Source organism: Petromyzon marinus, chromosome 21 (genome assembly GCF_048934315.1).
Source record: "Petromyzon marinus isolate PM22_M1 ecotype Great Lakes invasive population chromosome 21, UKy_Petmar_22M1.pri1.0, whole genome shotgun sequence".
Taxonomy (NCBI): Eukaryota; Metazoa; Chordata; class Hyperoartia; order Petromyzontiformes; family Petromyzontidae; genus Petromyzon; species Petromyzon marinus.
The window spans coordinates 9894217-9918584 of NC_133687.1; the positions used below are offsets into that span (position 1 = coordinate 9894217).

Genomic DNA, 24368 nt, shown 5'->3' on the forward strand with positions numbered 1-24368 from the left:
CCAGTATCAATAAATATTCTGATTCTGAACCATGTTATGGATTGGTCGTATTGTTATTGGCAATTGTGTTTTAGCTTCATCGAGTCGGTAGATTTTAGGTGCGCAGAGACATCGTCATGATACCGCTATCAAGTGAACAAATCTACACGTGCAAGATAACAAGATTTAGAAGAAAAAAATTGATTTTCCTACCAGGTAAGGCCCACCTGAGCTTATTAGCTTCCTGTTCCAGAAGCTACCTGACCACAAATGACAGCTCAACGAAGTTGGCTCATGATGTGGAAATTTTACCGCGGCAAAATAATCCAAATTATCTAAACAACGCACGATTCTAAATGTTACAGAGGCAACGGGGGGGGGGAGGGTGGGGACTACGCGGCGATGATGTTGCGACAGGGCGCGAGAAAATTGGCTTGAAGTCGGCCAGGAAACGTAACTAAAAAAAATTGCACAGCCTATTTAACGACGACAAAAAAAAACACACCACATTTTTTTTTTCCAAATCCGTACAACAACATTTGCGCTTAACACCCACGACGTCAAACGCACGCCTACGATCGTGCACCTTGACACACACACACACACACGGGGAGAGAAAGAAGAAAAATGATGGATGAACGAAGCAAAGCGCGGACTACACCGAGCATCTTCTTGTTTGCTCTGATCGTAATTAAGAGAGAGGAGTGGGAGAGACGGCGCTGTCCCTGGGCGTTGTGTCGCGTGCTGGCGAGGTCTGTGTCGCAATGGGGCAGCGCTCCTCGCCCTCCCAGTTTTACAGCTAGACTCTTTCTTTTTGCGCACGTGCGCGCGCGCGCGCGCGTGCGCACGTGGGGCGGAGCCGTTGGCGCAGGGGTTGACACGCGCTGCGCGAGAGACGAACACCCGGCCCAGCCCGGTTCGAATTCCCGCTCGCGGACAACGACACCAGTGACGATTGTCCCAACCGGTCCTGGGTCCTCCCCCCACCCCCACCCCCCACCCCTTTAGGCCGACTCGGCTTCAAATGAGTGCCTGGCGTGATTATTTAAACATCGCCACGGGAGAGACAAAGGCGGTTTCGGGCGCGGTGCTGGCCACCGACCCCTTCGTGCGCCGTGCCGGCCTTCAAAGGGGCGCTGCTCGCCAACAGCACTTGCCCCAAAAGTCTGCTGATGCTCTACGGGGGATATTTGTCTTATGTATTCGCTTCTGACCACAGTTCGCGCAATCCCTGCCATTCATAATTTCGATCCGCCGGCACTCGGCCCGTCTCTCCGGGTTGTCTCCGGCACCACGTCCGACGTTTCGCCCCACGTGCCAAGAGCTCTCATTACGGGAGAATGAAGAAGAAGCCTTCGAAAATTCAGGAAGCGAACCGAAATGAGGGGCCACCAGCACGTGTGGGGTCGATAGGCCGAAACGCCGCGCGGAGCGGACCCAGGAAAACCCCACGGCGGTTCACGTCTGGATCGACGGCTCTGACCCCTCCATCGCGTGGCCTCGGCATAAACAATACGAGCACCAGCGGTGCGTTGTTCAGAGTGGGCACCGGGGAGACGAAGGTGGCCAGGGAGTGCGTGCCAGGCCAACCTTGATAGGGTGCTTGCCAATGCTGTATTGAGCTCCCAAGTGGCCTGTGGTGCTACGCTAAAAACGCTCTTTTGAATTCACACCGCAGTCCAATTGTAATTAATTCGCGAATGCCCGACAGCTCCGCGCACGCTCCAGAATACTTGAGAGTGCATTGACGTAAAACCGCGGGGCTCGCAATGAATCCCCAGAGGCTGCCGGTTCGATTCGATTTCCCGGCGCGGCAGCTGAAACAATGGGGGTCAAAGTTTAAATAAATCGCCCCTTCTCCTATCTCCCCCTTCCATCCTGCCCCCCCCCCTCCTCCCCCCGCCTCTGTCCACTCAGCGTTATGAATGGGAACGCCGCGGTTAATCAATGAGCAGGTTGTGTGTGTTGTGTGTCTGGTGGGGTAAAGTGTGGGTATGGCCCCACCTCCAATCAGCACGGTGGGGGGTGGGGGGTGGGTGCTGTCTTGAGCTCCCTCCTAGTAGTAGTGGAAAGCCTTCCCGCCTGCGAGCGGCGTTCGGCGCGGAGACGTTGCAGGGGCTGCGCCCTCGCCTCTGCAGCGCATCGATGTGCAACGCAGTCGGCCTTACGTAATGTCAGTGTTTGCGAGTTGTAGGGCGAGAAATGCGTCGCAACTATTGAGCTGATATTTATTACGTAATGAGCGTTCGCGGAACAGGACAAATCGTGCAATCTCTTCCCGAGGGCGTTTCTGCTCCTTGCACCCAGAAAAAAAATGTGTGTGTGTTTTTAAATTAAATAAACGTCAAATAAATTTGACAAATAAGGAGAGAGGTGTGTGGCGGTGGGGGAGGGGTAACGTGAACCCAATCCAAATGCTATCGCACGGGTTTACCGAATTACATGCAACGGATAAGTGCATGCTGACGGTAGCTTTCAGAATTGCTAGCGCACATGAGCTCTTCAGTTGTACCATTCAATCCTAATTGTGTGCTGCTGCTACTGCTGCTGCTACGTTGACACTGGTGCACAGGCGCAAAGAACACATTCGTCAATGACAACACATCATGCATGTGCTATGGAGTAGGGCCATTGCTAGAAACGTCGACTATTATTATAATTGTTTTTAAGGCCATAGTGTTATTACCACGTAGGTTGCTTTAGCGACCAATATTTTACATATTATAGAGGTATTTGGGTTAGATCGCAAATTGACACGTATTTTTTTACGTGACAAACCTTACTAATTGGCTGTCGTGTGGTGGCGGGTTTTAACGACGCATTTACATTGACGCGATCTAAATCCAAAACCCTCTTGAGCATATATTTTGTTGTATTTACCGTATGTACTATGTTCGGGGGATAGCGCGTTACATTTGGTCGTCTTAACAAGCGCGCATAGTAATTCCCCCGCACCAGATAAGCGTAGAGACGAGCGCTGAAATCCTACCCACCGCTCGCAGATGAGAACCCCCTTCCCGTTCCGAGACGTCTGCGCGTCACAGGGTGGGAGTGGGTGTCCACGTTCAACCACTGAAATCTCGGAATGCGCGAGCATCTCGGCGTCAATTTTATTTCGAGAGGCGTAGCAGCAGCGCCGTTCTTAAAGACGTCGTTTGCTCACCGCAGAGAACCGCAGCGACGCGACCGCCGCAACTCTACGATGGCCGGCGCACAAAACTGCGCCGCACGCCCCTTTTACTTCCGATTCCGTTCCGATGACGTGCACGTGCCGACGACTTACACGTACGTCACTGGAATGGGAAAGGGTTAATTAGCGCACGACGTGTGTTCCGCCTTGGAGTTTTACGTTTCGTAACACCTCGTTTTTTACCCGTGGCTCACCACGAGAAGAAGGTGAAAGAGTGAATTTCGAGGGAAGCAGCAAACCGATCTGGTCGCGATGGAAGAGCGGTACGGAGGCGACTGACGGGCCAGCTGACTGCGTTTTTGATACCGCGTCTCGCCGCGTCTCCTCCTGGCCCCCTCTCGGTCTCTCCCCAGTTACTTCCAGCCGGCTCGGCTCCGCGCATCCTCCGCAGCTGTGCTTTTGCCGAGCAGCTTCCCGCCTCGCGCGCATAAATCCACGGCTAATTCGCGTCTCCGTCTCCAACGGCCGCAGAGTCTCACGCGGTCAGCGGCGCAAAACTCCACGTTCGCATGCCGAGGGCCGGCACTTTGGCACCGGGAGATTCGCATAACCAGGTCGGCGCGATCTGACAAAGCGGTGCTTATTTCAGCCCCCCCCCCCCCCCGAGTGAGGATGATGATGTGAATCGGCGGTGGTGGCGCTGGTCCACTGGGGGCCTGAGCAGAAGTTAGTTTGTTGGGGCTCGCCCGTTTTCACTTAATAAACTTCTCGTGAGATGACAGAAGAGATAGAGACGAGAGAGAGAGAGCGATGTATCAAGGTCAGAGACATAGAGGCAAATACACGGTAGAGGTGTAAGGCCATGAGAAGGGGGATCCATGAAAGAGTGATTCATACGGGCGTTGTTATGTTATTTTGCTTGTTATGTTTATTACGATTTGAAATTGAGCTGATGTTTGGCTCACCTCTGTATATACACATAATGAAATATGGGACCCCTTGGGCTACTCGGGACCCTAAACTCTTGCTTTGCATCGCCACCGAAGATGATGAAGATGACAACGATGATGATAGCCCTGAGTGAATTTGAATGCATATCTCGATGCCAGTTGAGTTCATAATCATCATGGTCATCATCAATCCACTGCTGGATGAAGGCCTCCCAAGGCCGTCGCATTGGCAGTCTGTAACACTTCGAATGCGCACGATGTCCGGGAACGACGGTATCGTGTCATCGACGTCAAATTCGTCAACTCGGACGTTTGGCAGAGCGCTAAAGTAATGGGTGGCAGTTTATTTTCTGTTGTTGCTGTTGCAGAACTTTCACTCCTATTGGGAAATTGTTTACTTATTGCAATCTCGTAAATATTACGCCGGGAAATCCAATATATATTTTTTGGCGGGGTGGGGGGGGGGGGGGAATCAAGCGAGCAGCGATTAGCACGACACGGCGATACTTTGCACTGTGGGAGGTATACGGTGATCGTTGAACTTATATCGTGCGATGCGTGGCGCGGTATCGGCCAGCCTAGGGGCTAGCTAGTATCTGGAGCGGGGTCGGCAACCGAGGTATTAGACCCCTATAGGTGGAGCGGTGGGCGTTGGTCTGCGCACCGTGCAAGCAATTCGTCGTCCGGAGATTGTTTAACCGACCACAGCCAATATCAGTCAAATGGTCCTGGCAACCCGCCACCCCCCCCCATCCCCTTCGCCAACCTGTACTGACCAGCGTGGTGAAGTATGGCCAAAAAAGACCCCCCACGACCGACACGGCGCGGTTTAGGCCTTCATCCAGCAGTGGATTGAGAATCAACTGTAAATATACTACTAACGTATCCCCCAGATTATGAGACGCAATTTCTGTACCGTTGTTTTAAAGCAAACGCTCGGGTTGCATCTTATAATCTGGTAGCTGGGTGCGTGCGCCTGGTATATAGGAGTTCATGGGTTCGATCCCGACCCTGACGCCAGCTGTATATTTGGAGTTTGCATGTTCTCCCCGTGGCCGCGTGGATTTTTCTCCGGGTCCTCCGGTTTTTCCCTCCACATTTAGAATCGGCGTCACGCGTTCAGAGTATTCGGCCGCTGCCATGAATGTCCACACGATGATGACAAGCCACTTCGTTGAGCTATCATTTGCGATTGCCAGGTCGCTTCTGAAAACAAGAGCTACTATATCTGGCTCAGTGGGGCCTTACCTGGTAAAATAAAAATAAAAAATAAACTTTCGTTTATTGTTAACTTTGTTGTATGCTGCTGACACCGGGCACACATTTGGGGCGCGTCCTGCTTTCTGGAGCGTCTCGTAATGCGGAGAGCACGGCGATAGCCACGTGTGTTTTGCTTGACCAGTGCTCGGATTGAGGCTGCTCATAATGGCCACCCATCCTGGAGGAGGGGGGGGACCACGTGATTTAGGGGACATGGTTATTGCAGTGGCCACAGAGTACCGTTATGAATACACGTTTCTAAAAGTTTGGCATAATTCTACCAATGTGCACATATATCTTGAAAAACATTGGGCCACTGTGTGCCTATGCCCGTGTGCGTGCGTGTGTATTGAGATGTATTCACAAATGCTAATGTCCCCCAATGTTGTAACTTTATAATGTCTATAATTAGTTTCTTAAAGAGCCCATAGTCTTATTTTTTCCATGGAAAGAAATCTCTTTCCATCAAAGAGCGCTCATAAACCCCCCCCCCCCCCACCGTTACACCCTCGCCGTTGCCCAACATTTGGGCGTTTAGAAAAAATAAAAATATAACGCAATTCGACGCGGTTAAAACGTAAACAAAAAATTGCGTCGAGTCGCAAAAAGAAACCGTTTAATTTACGGTATCAAAACGTTCTGTTGTTTTTTTTCTTTCCGTGGTGGTTTATGCATGCATTATGTAGTTTGTGGTTTAATTCCCCCCCCTCTAAAAATAATTATTGTTGGGTAACTTTTACGTCAATGCGTTTTTGTTAATCCACTGCTAGATGGGGGTCCTCTGCATGCCTTGTCAATTACGGGGATTAAAATGACCGTACTTCACCATGCCGGATAGTGCAGGTTTGGTGAATGCCAGGGTGGCCATCGTTTTGGATGTCACTCGCCCGCTGCTGTTAGCCCTGGCGGGGGAATCGAACTCGGGTCGCCGGGGTTATAATACTTTACGAGCCGACCCCATATAACACCAACTCCCCAGTGTCATCATCACCATCATCGCTAAAGTGACAGTCTTTCTTTGGAATAAATGGGCGAACGTTTTCACTGCGACGCAAGAGTATATTTTTCCATCGGCGTTTGTCAGTTCATAATTTTCTTTTACGCTTCATCTTTTGAATCGAGGAAGAAAGTGATCGTTAAAACTCGTCGCTTATCTGAGCGTGTAGCACTACGAGTTTGTTCGTTGTTATTTGCTGGTTTTTGTCCCCCCCCTCCCTCTTTAAAATCTACTTTGTATTCTGCGGCGCTTTTGAATAACAATCTGGGCAAAAACCTCATAATTTATTACATTTTTTTTTATTCCGTAATCCACAGATACTTTTTTTGCGCACGTGAAAGGAGGTGTTGTAGAAAACTCGGCAGCACCTGTGCCACCGTCGCCACGTTCGAAAGACGCTCGCTTATCTCTGTACAGGGACTCCTCTACTCACGAACATTCGACTTACGAACTTTCAGAGATACGGACAAAACCTGTCCGTATGTCCAGTCGCCTGTTGGGACAGAGAGTCATAAGTTGAATCGCTGCACACATATATGGTGGTAGTGGCATCTACACCAGCAGAACGTATAGAACCGGTGGCACCTACATCTATAGGAGATTGTAAAACTTGTAAAGCCATTCCCCGTGTTTAGTGTACACGGCAAACAACACGTTTGGAATCGACGGGAGTAAAGTTGGACTTAGGAACAAATCGACTTACGAACAGACCTCTGGAACCTAACTCGTTCGTAAGTAGAGGAGTCCCTTCTACCCCTTTAAACGGACGTCATTGAGGTCAAAACAATATGAATTGCGAACGAGCGTAGTTGTTTTCGTATGATCATTTGCTTTCGATGGCTTTATATATATATTTTAAACATTTCACGTAGTGTGTTTGTTAACTCCTTGCTGCCGGGTCCGTCTGCTGGCTGAGTCGCCCCTTGAGAAAGGGCCGCGGGTAGCCCCGACTGGCGATTTTTTTTCCTCCCGTAATGAAACCTCCGCATTGGCCGGATGCCGCTCCGGTGTGACGGCTGGCAACATCGGAACGGAGGTTCAGCCGCGTCGGTCGAATCTCCCGGCAGTTGAAAAAGAATGGCCAAATTTTTTATGAATCCCACCCACCTCTGTTCACGCAGCAGTCTAAACGGTTATGCCGTGCCTGTACATTGATATTGAATGATATCTTGAGCCTGGCATAAAAAAAAACACACACAAATGGGGTCCCGTGTAGATGTAACTGTGCTTAACCCGATTGCTGCTATTAACGCTTTGGTATTTTGCATTGTCCTTGTCATGTTCACCTTCTGACGTGCTTTGGTCTCTATGACTGCTGAGATAAAGCCATAAAAGAGGCTGTCTCTGGTGCAGGCCATTTAGTTTCAAGGACGGTGCATACAATGTGAAAGCATTATTGATTAAAAAAAAAGTTTTACCACAAATACGTGCGGTTAATGCAGACTTGATGGTTATGCAATAGCTATTTTGGTGCTTGAACACCTTGACGCCTCTTGCGTTTACGCCAGAAAGGATGAAGCTGGTGGTTTGTTCTTTTTGGAATCGTTTGGGCTTTTGCCGTTGTTAAGTCGGTCGGCGCGGTCGTTCGTGGTGCGGTATAGCGTGGGTCACTGCCACCGAACACCGACGGACGGACTCGCACGACCTCTACGGATGAGGAATCCCGGCCCGACTCGCTCCGTCTCCTCTTCGCCCGCCCCCCCCCCCGCCGCCGCCACACTACACCACGCCTGAGACGTTGAGATAGCCGACAAACTTATCGTTAGTCGCGCCGTTTTCAAACTTTGTTACGTAGCAGCAATTGCCATCGTAAATTTGCATTGCCGGTTGCGCGGAATTATTTTCACAACGACCGGATCGCGATGGCAATTTTTGTTGTTGTTGTTGTTAAAATTATTCCTTTTTTTTGACCACCATTTTTTGTTATTAAATATTTTTTTTTGGGGGGGGGGGGGATAAAATTAACACATTTTTGGGGGATTTTTTTTAAACAATTTTTTTTTACACCACGAAGAACCGACCACCCCCCCCCCCCCTCGCCCACCCCCCCCCCCCTCCCCAGTACCCCCGCCGCCTTGTGTGAAGGGTTCTCGCCAAGTGTCTGTGGAATGCGCGAGGGTAAACACAGCGGTGCCTTATGCAAACGTTTTTCAGCTATTTTCTCGCCCCACACCGCCCAGCCACCACCCCACCATCCCTCCTGCCTCCGTCCACGCAGCAGAGTCCGAATGAGCCGTATTGTTAGCGCTGAATAGTCTGGCTGTTGCAATTGACTGATTTCCATTCCATATGAAAAAAAAAAACTCCAAGCCCCTGCCACGGCAGCCGACAATGTGAGCAGTGTTTGGCTAAAAAAGATGGAAGAGAGAAGGGGGAGGGAGGGGGAGGGGAAATTGGTGAGGCGGGGGGGGGGGGCTTCTGGATGGAGGGAGAAATCGAGAGAGGTGCGTGGGGTGGTGGGGTGGGGGGGGGCGCATGGGTGGTGGTCGACAGAGAGAGACGAGGAGGGGATATTCGGAGGATAAGAGGGTAACGTAGCGTCGGTAATATTTCAACAACGCCAGCTCAAGCTTAAACTGCTGATGAGACGCGGAAGGTTGAAACCTGGCGCAGAGCTTCCTTGCTCGACGAAAAATTCGGCTGGATACTATTTGTTTGGAAGGCCGATGGAAAGGACCGATGACTGAAACATTTTTGACATTTTATTCGTACGGAGGTCACAAACCAGAGGTCTGTTGAATGTTTTTTTTTGAGTTGGTGCCTTTTATACGGCCTCGTTACCCTTTGGTGACTCTTAATTCAGATTTGCGGTGGAGAGGTCATTTCGTTTTAGCGGACCTTTCTTCCGCAGAAGCGCCGTAAGAGAGAGCATTCGAGTCTCAGTTGGCCGGTTGTGAGTTCAAAACCCCAGTTGAGTGCCGACCTAAGCACATCATTCTTCCACAGCCGACCAAAACGGGGGCACCGCTTTGTGGGAAGTGAAGCCTTATTGTCCAGAGAATGTACCGATAAACCGTGTCATGGCAATGCGGTGGAATTTCAACCAACTGGCTGTTGCAATACCAACTGAGATGCGCACTGGACGAGTAAATGTGTTTTTTTATTTATTTAAAGCTTTCGTGACTGCAAGGATTCATCTTCTTGGTTCTTTCGGTAAAGTCACACGTAGAATGAGAATAAAACAATTAAATAAATTAGGACAATAAAATTCTCACGACGTTTCGGCCACAACACAAGCGGGCTTCCTCAGGTGAAGAAACACCAGGTCTCTGTCTCCCTGGATGGACCTGTTTTTTCACCTGAGGAAGGCCGCTTGTGTTGTGGCCGAAACGTCGTGAGAATTTTATTGTCTTAATTTGTTTAAATTGTTTTATTCTCATTCTACGTGACTTCACCGAAATAACCAAGAAGAGAGTAAATGTGTGTGTTTTTTTTTTATTTAACACCGGGAAAGCATCGTTGAGGTTTGAGACTCCTTTTCCAGAGGGTAACTGCCTTGGGGATGGTTTGGCCAGTTCCATCAACACGCATGTTTGCATTATACTTATGGCGTATAAAACGCATCGTTCTTGGACGCGAATAGTTGTTGGGACGTGAATTGTCTCGTAATAAAGGTTTTTGGGGTTAGGTCACGTAAGCATAAATGTCGTGTCGTAACCCTCCACCACCCGACACAGCCAGTAAGGTTTGTGACGTGAACAACGCGCCAATTAGTTTACTAGTGTAGTGTATAGTGTAGTGTTTAGCGTAGTATACTACTTCAGCCCACCGGTGTGTTGGAGAGTAAATCCACAACATTGACAACTTGAGTATCGTGACATTTCGCTGGTAGCTTACAACCAGCATCATCGTCGGGCAAATCGCCTGATGATGATGATGCTTATATGGGACTTTTGTTCTTCATGGAAAAAGAACAGATAACGTGATGACAAATGTGTGTTAATAACTTCAGAAAGTCAAAGAGTCTCCCGCTTATTCTTAGTTTTTTCGGTAAAGTCACGTTGTTATTTTGTTGTTTCTCTTCAACGTGACTTTACCGAAAAAACTAAGAATATGAATTACTGCAGTCACGAAAGCTTTAAATCAAAATTTAGTCTCCCGCTTGTTCGCCGTCGTTCTCAACGCGTGCCTGGAATCTTCTCCCGGTGGTCTCTGGAGCCTGGAAGCAGCACGTTTCTTGTGGTGCTGTTGCAAATTCTCGGAAGTGTTAACATTTTTTTGAAGCAGCCCCCTGTATGGTCCTTCTGGCTATACTCCCCCCCACCCCTCCATTCACCACCCACCCCCCTCCCCTATCCCCAAATGCCCCACCGCGACCCTCCCCCCCATCGTTAACGGATTACCACGAGTACCTTTAATCACCCGTGTTTATGAGAGGTATATGGGATGTTAAATCACTTTATATTATGGGTTATTCATAATAAAGGTTTTTGGGTTAGATCGCGTTTATTTATAAATGTGTCGTAACCCTCCACCACCCGACACGGCCAATCAGCAAAGAAAAGTGTCACGTTGACAAAAGACAAATAATTCACTACTTCAGCCCACCGGTGTGTTGAAGAGTTAATCCACATTTACAGTTTGAGTACGACGTTTCGCTGGTAAATACTTCCAGCATCATCGGGCAATTCGCCAGCGAAACGTCGTACTCAAACTGTAAATGTGGATTAACTCTTCAACACACCGGTGGGCTGAAGTAGTGAATTATTTGTCTTTTGTCAACGTGACACTTTTCTTTGCTGATTGGCCGTGTCGGGTGGTGGAGGGTTACGACACATTTATAAATAAACGCGATCTAACCCAAAAACCTTTATTATGAATAATATTGGTCGCGAAAGCCTACGTGTTAAACATTATGGGTTATATTCTCGCTTGAATTGCATATATATTTTTATTTATTTATTAGCTTGACCTGTCACGGATAAATACGAAATCTGGTTAACCGGGTTCCTGCTAACCGGGATTTTACCGCACCAAACGATATGATCTCCACGATAAGCCTCAAACATCGTCCATTTAGCAAAACGTCATCATTGTCATATTTCTTTGCTTAAAAATATTAAAGGCTCTGATAAAAAAAAAACACACACACACAATTGTTTTACGAGATTAGCAACCGAATAAATAAAGTTGCGAATACATTCCTATTGCCCATTTCAATGTAGTGCTTTACAAAACGTTGAAGAAAATGTGTTTATTAGATGGTTTCACTACTTTCGTAATTCGTTGGTGCGTTGAATTGTCTCTGGTGCAACAGAGGGCACCACGGTGGCGAGATGTTAACTACCTCACCCGGTATACAGGAAGTCGTGAGTTTGATCCCAACCCTGACGCCTGCTGCTGTATATTTGTTTATTTGCGTGTCTCTCTCTCTCTACCCGTGGTCGCGTGGATTTTTCTCCGGGTCCTCAGGTTTTTCCCTCCACATTTAGAATCAACATCGTGCGTTTAGAGTATTTGGCTGCTATACATTGACACGTGATATGCCGCTTTGTTGAGCTATCATTTGTGGGCAGGTCGCTTCTGAAAAAGAGATGTACAGCTCAGTGGGCCTTACCTGGTCAAATAAGTTTGCATTATGAGCAACGTTATAGGATACCGTATAGCGTTGCAAAGAGTAGGAGATTTACAGCTTATGTTGAGTGGGCTGCAGTTGAAGGACGTACGATTCGTGGTCTATTATCACGCTTATGGCTGATGTTGATGTAGATCCAAATCTATGACTTTATATTCACACTACATGATAGTGCAGCTAAGCACGAAAAGAACACAACAAAGGAATAATACAATTACAATCGCAAATTTACAGGACATTGATACCGTGGCAATTGGCGTACCGTGAACATTTATAATGTATTGCGTGAAAAATGTTCGGAACGAGAATCTGAACGGTGCGCAAAGACGCGTGGCGAGATGCATGCCTGGAATTGCACCGAGAGACCGAAAGAGAAACACGTGGATTAGGGAGCACACGCGGCGTTCATGACATCTTTCAAACTGTTGAGGAAAGTTAAGCGGGGCTCGGGCAGGATGCATCGTGACGGCTATAGACGGGACGATGGCCGATGGTCAGGGATAACATACGGAGTGGCAGCCAAGGAATGGAACGCGTCTGAGAGGACGCCCACCCGGGGAGACGGAGCGATGGGATCAGTGGACGTGCGGGTGCTTGGAAAGGATTGTCGAACTACGGAATCGTGACAAGGACACGCCGATGGATGTACAGACGGACGGACGGATGCGCGGACACTCGTACACGCGGACATGCAGATGGATAGACGCGTGGAAGGGAGACGAATGGACACGCGGACGGACGCCACGTACGCACGAATCGGACTCGGGTTCGTCGGATTTCGAAGCTCGCCTCAACGCGCGTGCTAACCGCTGCGCCCACCGTTGCCCCACGCACGTGGACACTAGCGCTTTTGTGCAGGCGGACCGACCGACACTCGTACACAAGAACGCACGGACGGACGCGCAACACAAGACACGCGACGCACAGGCGCACGTGCACAAACGAATATCTGGCCGCGAGACACGGGACAACACGGAGAGGCGAGAGGTGCCCCTTAGCGAGCGGACGCTAAAATCCGTCGAGTCCCCGCGCGCGCTCGCACAATGGGCGCCGCTGTGGGCACCGCCCGGCTGTGTTAATCGCGGCAAACACTTTCGCACAAATTGTGAAAATCGCTGTCGCTTGCACAAGGAGCGGTAATTTCGCGTCCCTCGATGGAAAATGTTGGTGAGAAGTGGTTGGGGGGGGGAGGGGGTTGGAGGGGGCGCTGGGAGAGGCCGGGTGAGGAGAGGGCGGGTGAATAGAAAATGTGAAATACATTTTTTTTTGCCCCGTTCGGCCCCCGGCTTATGTTGGCACAGACCGGCGGTGTCTGAGCGAGAGAACACACGTCTTAATTTAGCGATGATGGTTTCGAGGTGAACGCGTTGCAAGCGTTCGTGGTGAAGTTGTCTTGAGTGAGAAGCGCGTGCCCCCCGTGCTCAACAAGCCGTCACTATTTCGGGGTGGGGGGGGTGGTGTGTAGGGGAGTAAGCCCTCTCTTGTGCGTTATGTAATTGTCTACTACACGGGGATGGTAATGTGAGAGCCGACGGCGACGTTAGCTACCTTCCGCAAAAGTATCGTGGGTAATGTATGCCAGTAAGGTGGTGGAGGGGGAGTCGGGGGGGTGGGGGGGCGGTGGCGCAGTGGTTAAACAATATCGGATTTTCGGCTTCGTCAGGACAAATTTTGGGATCTTTTCACTGGATATTTCTGGATCGGTTTAGCAACAACGTGGCAAAGTCACGTCACGCGATGCCACGCGACGGGCCCCCCCATTTTTGTCTGTGCCGTCACTCCTGTCACGTGGCTTGTCCGATCGATCCGTAACAAAGAGCCCGAGTTTGGATCGTCTGAAATGTCGGTGCCTGGGCCCCACTTGTCGTGAATATTCGGATTCATGGGCAAGACGACCCTATTGCCCCGGATAGTGTCGTGGCTGCAGCTCGTGCCGCGTGGGAGTTGAGCGGGTACAGAAGTCGATGAAAGCAAGAACGGAACGCGTCCGAGAGCCGCGTCCAATTGGGGGGAGGTGGAGCGATGACATCTATTCGTGCGCGGTTGTTGCAAGGCGGATTGTTCCATTGTGGCGTCGCAGGATGGTGAGATATGGCGGCGGCTTGGGAAGGCCTTCATCCAGCACTGGGTTGACCATAGCAGCTCATGATGATGACGACGATGAATCGCTGAGTACAATTCTATATTCGCCAGATTGCCGTGCTAACCGGAGTTTAGGGCCCCACGTGTAAGTTGTTTGCCGTACATCTGCAGCACAAGCACATGCGTATTTTCACAAATATTAAAACGTCAGTGTTTAAGCAGCGTCCAAGCATTGCACACGCACGCACACACACACGTGTTTATTTGCTGGGCTTTGCCACCTGTTTGGGTTTGACCCCTGATATTTCGGGAATCGGCATCTGCATTCAGGTAGCAGGAATTGGTACGTGTGCCAAGATCTTTTGCCGGTATTACTGGCGTATACTACTGCACAGATATCATGATGATGATGATGACAATGGACCTATAGGCTGACTGAGGAGTGCATGTGCCGGTTGGGTGTGCAGTGGAAAAGGTTATTAGAGCCCAGTGGCATAGAGCAGTGGTTCTTAACCGTTAACTGCAGCCTTACAGCCCATTGCTTCTCAATCGCTAAAACAACGTATGTAACGGTAATAAATACGTGAGGTTTGATGAAACAAAGTAAGTTGTACTTATGTGCCCTTGCTTAACTTGTGTTTCGATTATTGACCTTCTAAAAAACAAAATCTGGCCATGTCTCGCACCCCCAGAAAGGGCATCTCGCACCTCCGGGGGGGGGTGGGGGTTGCGTGCACCCAAGGTTAGGAAGAACCACTTGTGTAGCGGCGATGTTTCTCCGACTTGTTTGTGGCCCACGGACCACTCAGCTGATGCAAACATTTCCACGGACCACCCCCCCCCCCCCCTCCGAGTAGTACAAAGTTATTAAATTACCGGAACATATTTTTGTTTTGTTAAATGCAGCTATGAGTTTTTATTTTAAGTGAGTGGTGGGAGGGGGGGGGGCATTTAGATCTCAGAGTTTGGGTAGTATAAACCGGGTATCATGGGACCTTTTTGCCAGGAGCAAAGTGTGAAAAATAAGTATCGGTTTTGCTCTTTCTGGCTATAGAACAGGAGGTGTTAAGATGTTCAAACACCAAACAGGAATCAAGTCTGCATTAACCACACGTGCTTATGGTGAACATGCAAACAAACATGCTCTGATCATTATTATATAGGCATTGTCTTTTAAACCGATTGGCCTACACCAGAGACAGCCTTCTTTATGGGCTCGTCTCACCACCAGTGTCAGACCAGAGAACGCCAAAGGACAAACCGTATCTTAACGCCTGTTGTATTGCCAAAAAGGGTAACACCTATTCTTATTTTTCAAGCTTTAACCGGGTAGTTTACCTAACTTCATTTTTAAATTAAATATCAAAAGTCAAATGTCAATTAATGTCTGGAAGGACCACCGCAGACCCACCCACTGGTGGTACTGAGGTCCGCACTCTGACAACCACTGCTGTAGAATGTTGATTTAAAGCTTTCGTAACTGCAGTGATTCATATTCTTGGTTCTTTCGGTAAAGTCACGTTGAAGGGAAACTGCTGTAGAGTTGTGGGTTCAATGTCTGGAAGGACCACCGCAGACCCCACCCACTGGTGGTTCCGGGGACCGCACTCTGAGAACCACTGCTGTAGAGTTGTGGGTTCAATGTCTGGAAGGACCACCGCAGACCCCACCCACTGGAAGTTCCGGGGACCGCACTCTGAGAACCACTGCTGTAGAGTTGTGGGTTCAATGTCTGGAAGGACCACCGCAGACCCCACCCACTGGTGGTACCGGGGACCGCACTATGAGAACCACTGCTGTGGAGTTGTGGGTTCGATGTCTGGAAGGACCACCGCAGACCCACCCACTGGTGGTACCGAGGTCCGCCCTCTGAGAACCACTGCTGTAGAGTTTCAATGTCTGGACGGACCACCGCAGACCCACCCGCTGGTGGTACCGGGGACCGCACTATGAGAACCACTGCTGTAGAGTTGTGGGTTCAATGTCTGGAAGGACCACCACAGACCCACCCGCTGGTGGTACCGGGGACCGCACTATGAGAACCACTGCTGTAGAGTTGTGGGTTCAATGTCTGGAAGGACCACCACAGACCCACCCGCTGGTGGTACCGGGGACCGCACTATGAGAAACACTGCTGTAGAGTTGTGGGTTCAATGTCTGGAAGGACCACCGCAGACCCACCCACTGGTGGTTCCGGGGACCGCACTCTGAGAACCACTGCTGTGGAGTTGTGGGTTCAATTCTGCACGTGCAACTTGTTGTGTGCGTGTGCGGGCGTGGTTGTTGGCCACCCACCCACCCCCTCGTGTGCCAAAGTGCCGGTAACCTTCATGGGCGCTGCTACTCGCTAACAGCACTTGCCTCAACAGTCTGTTACAAGCTATACGGGGGGGGGGGAGGTGTTTGTGTTTGCTGCTGTTCAGCTGAATTTAAACATGTACCCAAATTCCTTTTTTTCGCGTTGTCACGGAGCATTATGGTTTCAATTAAAATATGAGTAGAACTCGTGCTCCGTGCCTCCACGAGTAAAAATACAAACATTTAGTTTTGTAAAAGTGCCGCAGTCCATACCGCACGGCTTCACTGGACCGTAAAATGTTTCCTCCAGCTCCCATTGCACAGTTGAACCTTATGGCGGGACCCCGGGGTCCCATAAGCCCCCGGCTCTCGCGCAAACTGCGTTGCGACGTCATTTTATGTCTGTTGAAGGCGGAAGACACGGCAATCTATTCCTCTCGACGAGCTCGACTCGATGCGCTAATCAAAGTTTTAAAGTTTTGTTTCTTCTGCGCATTCGTCCTCGCCTTGGACGACACGACGTGACAACAGAATGATCCCCGCGCCAGATGGGTCGCGGCGTTTATGTGCGCGGTGGGACGGAGTCACCAAAAAATAAATACATTTATTAATTACGATTTTGACTTCCGTTTATTCGGGACCCCGGGGTCCCGCCACAAGGTTCAGTTGTCACTCAATTGGTGTTCGAGTCAAATGTAATATTACTCCGCGAGGTCTGTGGTTGAACACCGTGTTGCGGTTGCAGATGCGGGCAGGTCTATATGTGACGATCAATTTCCAGTCGTTCACCGCAGCGTGATAACGCGAGGCTCTGCGAAGCAATCTCCGAATAAATCTTGACTTGAAGCTTTCGTGACTGCAGGAATTCATATTCTTGGGATCTTGCGGTAAAGTCACGTGGATAGGTTCAAAGAAAATAACAAAAAAATAACTAAAAACTACAGTAGTTTTTGTTATTTTCTTTTTAAAAAATATAACAAAAAACTACTGTCTTTTTTTGCAAATTTTGTTATTTTCTTTGAACCTGTCCACGTGACTTTACCGCAAGATCCCAAGAATATGAATCTCCGAATAAAAATTTGAAACAAATAAGTGGCGACAATGGAGAAAAGTACGATAATCCCCTCTTGAAATATTGGAACAGTCCATTTGACCCGTCAATTGGACCTGCTCGTTCGACTGCGGTGTTCTTCATTCCAAGGACCCGCGGGTTCCTGGCAGTCCCTGGTGGCCTTTAGTATGGCCCCTGACGTGAGGCCCCCGACATTATACAAAGAATGACCCCCCCCTAAACCCATCATCATCATCGTGCTGCTGTCAAACCTCCAACGGTTTCAAATGTGCGGCGGCCCTCACACCGATGCCTCATCTGGTCTACAGAACACTGGTCTACGGCAGCCCCCATTGAGGCCATACGGGCCGCGCCACTTTCTGATAGGGGTGTTTTGTCGTGGTGCCTGCCCCGACCCTGCTGCTCGCATTGGCTGGAGTGACTTTAACCTTCGGCCGTGATGTGGGACGCGGTCTGGGTAAACAGCGGACAGGAGGTCACGCCCGCAAGCACGTGACCACGTAGCCACGTGACCACGTAACCACGTTCGCCACCGCATTGCCGCTCACAATGCGCTACTTGTATTTACACAGTATTTTAATTACTGCAGGGGCTTAATTCCTCCCTCCATATTTTCCAGAACGCCGCTTCTAGGGATCTGTTTGCTTATTCGTTTTGGCGAAACATTTGGTAGAGAAGAGGCCAAATGCGAAAGGCCCAAAACATCAAGCGGCCAGCTACAAACAGCACTAATCGAGGTTGTAATAGGACAGAGTTGATAACGTTGCTTGCATTGAGTAAGGCTATTAATAATAGCTTTGGAAAGAGATGATGAATAGGAAATTTCAAAGTGGAATAGTGCGAGTGAAGAAGCACACAGATAAATATTGTAACCTACATTGTGATGAATGGGTGGTTGAGTGACTGGCTGAGTGAGTGACTGGGTGAGTGAAGGTGTATATGGGTGGGTGGGTGTGTTGTTGTGATCTGCAGTCTGGTGGTGGTGGTGGTTGAACAGAGTGGGGTCGATGCGACGCAACAGTCAGTGGTCTGGTAGACCGAGTCCCCAACACGGCTGGAGGAATCGACAAGCGAAGCTCACGGAGAATGGGGACCATGGTTGTAGCGATAGAAGAGAGATAGGGAGGTGACTGACCCCTGGTGAGCTACAGGGAAACGGTGAGTTCTGAATAAATCAATAGAGCTGACCGCTGGCTCTTGCGGTAGGGAAATACGAAACGCATAACGATCATCAACTCCGGGGTCGGTAAAATTAGTATCAATTTGTGGGTGAAGTCGACTGCAATGGTTGTCCGATGGACACACTCGCCACCAAAATGGGAATGTGGAATTACCACCATGGGCTCAGTAAAACGGGAAATACTTTTGACTTCAGCAAGCCGTTTCCCAACACATACCTTTGCTCGTTGATATACAGCCTTCGTCAGTCCACTGCTGGACGAACGCCTCCCCACGCTCTACATAAGCCACGGAGGTTTCGATCTCGTTCGACCACACTTCAATCACCGCGCCGGTCATCGGTGCAAGTTGTGCAGAAGGACCGACGTTTCACGGGCCCAATGTCTTGACCGCTGCATCACAAACCCTTGGCATTGGCCAACAAAACTGTTGTCAAAAGGGGGCTTGCGATTAAAGGGTAACCTACATGCATTACCAATGCGGCCTCGCACGCGTGCACTCATGTTGGAGCTTATTTTGCACCGCACGTGGCCAACCGGAGGTGCGCCAGGCTACACGGAGCTGTTGGACACCCCGTGTCCGCTACGCGGCAGCGATCCGTGCGAGATGCGGCAGTAGTCTCAGCGTCGACGCAATCGCTGTCATCAGCATGGTACTGCTGCTGGGATCGCGATGTCTGCTGCGAGTGTCAGCGGTACAGATGTCACGGGTAAAATGGGCCGCCGCGCTATTGATACACTCTGCGCGACTTGGAGGAGCCATTTTTTTTTTCGGTAGGGCGCAAACGGTCGTTGAGGTGTCGGTTCGGATGAAGAGGATGAGAGTCGAACCAACCGATCAGGCGCATCGCGGGTCGCTGAACACCCCCCCCACCCCCCCACGTGTGTGCAAACATCGCCCCCGACTCTCGAACTACCGCAGGCAAGCGCGATGCTTCTCTCTGGCAGCGCACGCGCGTTGAAAACTTCTTTCGCACCACCGTACGTAGTCGACCGTGCTCGTCGGAGGTGCCGGGGGAAGGGCAAACGAAACTTAAAAAAAAACACGCAACTCACACGCGCGGAAAGCACTGAACACGTTGGCCAATAAGCGCTGCACCACAGTATATAAAAAAATATACAGAGGCGACTTTTTTTTTGGAATGGTCCTTCTTCATAGCGCAGAAGAAGGGCCATAGCCCGGAACGTCAGCTCTTGTGTTTTTTCTTCTGTTGGAGCAGTGTGTTTGGCGAATCTATCGAGTTGTGCACGTTAACTGTGCTCGTACACCACTGGCAGTGCAGCAGCAGCGGTAGCAGCACCAAACAATCTGTCGAATTGTGGCAACACAAAACGCCTTCCTTTGACAGTCTCGCGCGATAAGATCGGCACGGATACAAAATGTCCCAAAAAAAAATTTTCATTTGAAAAAAAGTAAAATTGCTCAATGGACTCGACACTCACTCGTCCGAGCATTGGCTCGGACTGCCCTGCGTTGACAGTCCTGGGCCAGAACCTGACATTCCACATTCCTATGGCAGAGATCAGACATTCTTTAACGCTACAATCTCACTATTGACTTTCTCCCCCCCCACCCCACCGACCGCTTGCCCCGTCGGGCGCAGCTTTACCAGTGTGCTGCTGAGATTACGGACCCCAGGAGGAGGGAGGGGAGGGGATGGCGACGATAACGACGATAACGACGATGATGACGATGGCTATGATGTAAACGCCAAGTTGACCCTGGTTGGAATTTTGAACTCACGACCTCCCTACTTGGGAGCCCTACCGACCCACCAACACAGCAGCGATACGTCTACCCGCAATGACCGTCAACCACGACGTATTGCTGCAACAACAACAACAATCCTCCAGTGTATAGCCTCGAACAGATTGTAGGGGCAAGTGGTGTTAGCTAGCAGCGCCGAATGAAGGCCGACGTGACGTTCGTCCCGAACTCTGGTCACCAGGTCCCATAGGACTGGTGACGCTCTGCAACAACACTGCCCGGCTGCCCACACGGCGATGCGGTCAACCCCCACTTAGTGGCAGGGTCCCTCTTTGTTTTGGAACTCCCTTCTCCACCACCACCCCCCCTCCCCCCTCTCTCTCTCTCTGCCGTCCGTGCTGCCGGCTCCCTGTTGACCCATTTCGAGTGGAGACTCGAGACGCTCCTCTGCTCCTCGGCCGATGGCCCGGCCGGCTGCCTCCCGCTCTCTCCCGACGAGGCCTTTATCAGTCGGCGGCCACGTTCAATCCACTGCTGGATGAAGGCCTTCCCCACCAAAAGCCACCGCCGCCACCACTCACAATCTTGCAACAATGTCACAATAATGATGATGATGACGATGATGATCATAATAATCCAGCCAGCGCCTGCACTCCATCTCCTCGCCGCGCGCCCTCTGGGACGCGTCTCATTCCGCGGCGTCCGCCAAGCAACCGTGTGACGAATATTTCTACGAAGTAACCACACAAGCGTGCGCCTCTCTCGTCGCAGCGATGGCCCATCTCTGTCTCTCTTCTCTCTCGCGTGGTTGGTTTCTGTGCGGCGCCTCGAGATATCTCGGGTCGCGCCATTATTTCTCTTCTTCCAATAGCTGGCAGTGGATCGACGTCGCGCTCCATCTCTTTGTGTTTTGTGCCACCCCCCCCCTCCCCACCCCCACGTGTGTGTGTGTGCCACGCAGGGTGCGGGTGCCCCACGCGTCACAGATCCTCCCTTTCCGCGCTCCCCTCCGATGTCGGGATGCCGTCTCGCGGCGACGAGCTCTGAACGACGTGCGTGAGCCCATCCTCTGACGGTCCTCCAAGCCGCCCCCCCCACCCCCACCGCTGCCGCCACCACCTCGTTCGTCACTCAGGTGAGTGCGGCGAAGGCCCACCGGAGTCACGGCTTCGTCACGGCTTCGTCCCGTCGCGCCTCGTCGTTGTTCTACTTGATGACGACATCGACAGCATCCCGCCAGGTGGTCCAGCGGTAGAGCGACCCGGTTCAGCATGGGACGTTGGCCCCCACGTTGGCACCACGTTGGCCCAACTTTGGCACCACGTTGGCACTACGTTGACCCAACGTTGGCACCACGTTGTAACGACGATGGCTCAACGTTGGCACCACGTTGGCCCAACGTTGGCACCACGTTGGCACCACGTTGGCACCACGTTATCCGAACGTTGGCACCTCATTGTTCCAACGTTGGCCCGACGTTGGCGCCACGTTGGCACCACGTTGACACCACGTTGGCCCCAAGTGACGGTTGTGGTCGGGAATCGAACGCGTGTCGCCAGCTTCACAGCGCAGTGCGCTAACTACTGCGCCACCGCTCCCGATGTGACAACACAAGACCGAGACCCCCCCCCCCCCCCCCCCGTGTGGCCTGTAACAGACTGTTGGGGGCAAGTGCTGTTAGCCAGTAGCAGCACCTGTGCAAGGCTGGCACTGTGACACACGAGGGGGTAGGTGGGCCAGCACCCACGCCCAGCTGCCTTTGTCTCCCCCCCCCCCCCCCCCCCAGTGGCGATGTTTTACACGTCGCACACGCACGGGGTACCCATTGGAGGCTGAGTCGACCGAGGTCAAGGTTCAGGGCCGGTTCGGATTAATCATCACTTGGTGTTGGACGTGAGCGGGGATCGAACTCTGCGCTTACCGCTCCGCCAAACCAAAGATCCCCCCCCCCCCCCTCTGTGTAGCCTGTAACAGAATTGTTGTGGGCAAGTGTTGTTAGCGAGTAGCAGCAGCTAATGAAGGCCGGCACTGTGGCACACGAGTGGGGTGGGTGTCCGGCACCACAACCCGGCCGCCTTTGCGATGTTTACTGCACACCGCTCCAGGTATTCACTTGAGGCCGAGTCGACCTGGGGGGGGTGGGGAGGGGCACCGGTTCAGACAATCGTCGCCGGTGTTGGTGGCCGTGAGCGGTGACTCGAACTCCGGGGCCCGCAGGGGTTCACGGCGTGCTCACCGCCGTGCCGCCGTGAGCGGCAGCGTCGGCACTCAGACGGACGGACGAGAGGGACAAGATGCCCGGGCCTGGTGGGTTACGTGGACGGAGCCGCCACTTAATGGGGAAGCGCAGAGAGAGAGGGGGCGGGGCGGGGGGGGTGATGGGTGCCGACGTTTGGCGGCTCTCGGTTCTTAACGGCCGCAACGCCGTCATCATTGGCGTGGCGTGGGGTGGATAACAGATGGATTTTATTGTCCCCGGGCCGGCATCTAAGTGCTGGGGACAAGTGGTTTGCGTTTCCAGGGTTAGGTCTCACCTCCCGACAATGCAGCACCTGTGCAAACAATGGCCAGAGTGAGCCAGCTCGTGTGTGAGAGTGTGTGTGTGTGTGTGCGCGCGCGCACGTGTGTTTGCATGTGGTGCACGCGCCCCGCGTGTATGTGTGTGTGTGTGTACGTGTGCGTGTCTCGTAGGGAGAGGTGGTGTAGCGGTTAGCGCGCTGCGCTACGAACCTGGCGAACCCGGGTTAGATTTCTCGCTCACGGGTCAACACCGGTGACGATTATCTGAGCTGGTTCTGGCCCTGCCCTAGGTCGACTCAGCCTCAAAAACTGAGTACCTGGTGCGATGTGTAAACATCGCCACTGGGGAGACAAAGGCGGCTGGGTGTGGTGCTTGCCACCCACCCCCTTCGTGTGCCGTGCCGGTCTTCATAGGTGCTCTCTCACGGCACTTGCCACAAAAGTCAGTTAAGGTTATACGGGGGGGGGGGGTCTTTGTCTTTGTATGAGTGTGTGTCAGTGAACATGAGCTGGAGGGAACGCACGTTTCATATCGGCACTTGTACACTTCCATTGATTCAAACTGCGTGCAGTGATCCCTCCCAATGGACGATCCAAATGCATTGTGAGTGGATGCAGGGGTCAGGTCGAACCCATTTACGTACGGCGTGGTGTGTGCGAATCGAGGGAACATTGGGTGCTCGCGCGATTCCATGCGTCCGTCGTGACCTTGAGAATCGACGAATCGATGCACCGTTGGAACCCGAAATGAAATCATACAGAACCTGATCATTATTCCATCGTATCAATCTAAATCCGATATCTCTGGGGGATACTGCCTCAGAGGTGTAAAGGTTGGCGCACCCGCAATCCAGAGGTCGTCGGTTCCATTCCATCTCCTAGCGCAGCAGTTGAGACGGTGGGATGAGTTTCTCAAATCCCCCCTCTCAGTCTTTGTCTACCCAGAGGCCACAAAAGGGTTACGCCACAGTGCGTGGTGGCGGCGTCAAGTGTGGGTACCCACCACTCCCCACCCTTCCCACCTCTTCCGAGACGTGGAAGAGTAGACCACAAACTCCTTAAGCGGGAGGGCTCACTCTCTGTCTCCTCTGCTGGCAGTGGCGCGAGTGAGACATGTCAGGGCTGCGCCTTTAACTCTTATTACTACAAAACAGCTGTGCCCCCCCCCCCGCCGCCCGCCCCCGCCCGCCCCCGCCCGCCCCCCACCACGGAACGATGATCTCAAGCCGAAATGGAAATAATGACATCTCTGCGTTGCCTCGTCCCATACAAACCGACAAGCAGACAACACAACAACAAATCACCCCACCACCAACACGACCGCCACAACTGAATCAAAATTGTGTCCTTTTATTTTTTTTGCTTTTCGAAGCCTCCGCGCCGTCGTCTCGATCTCTGTTTTCCAGCGATCCCGGCGCTTCCCGTGCGCGGCCGTGGCGGTCGGTCTCGAGTTTCGCCTCGACTTAAATAACATTGTTCCTAGACGCTCCTCCAAGGTGCCGTGTTACAGCCGCCGCCCCTGGTGAAAATTTGTCGTTTAAGTGAGCGTAACTTTTACGTGGCCGGAGTGGCTCGGCTGAAAGACTGTTTAATGAGGGACACTGGATAGGCAACCCCTC

At 51.5% G+C, this 24368-nt stretch overlaps 1 protein-coding gene across 2 annotated transcripts in view; it reads left to right on the forward strand.

Annotated features, from left to right (window-relative positions):
• The window catches only part of LOC116944419 (uncharacterized), a 177028-nt gene that overhangs the window by 61011 nt on the left and 91649 nt on the right, over positions 1 to 24368 (forward strand). For both annotated transcript variants that reach the window (XM_076068541.1, XM_076068542.1), the window contains exon 2: positions 21191 to 21364. The gene's annotated coding sequence lies outside the window, so the exon portion shown is untranslated. The remainder of the gene's footprint in view (positions 1 to 21190; positions 21365 to 24368) is intronic.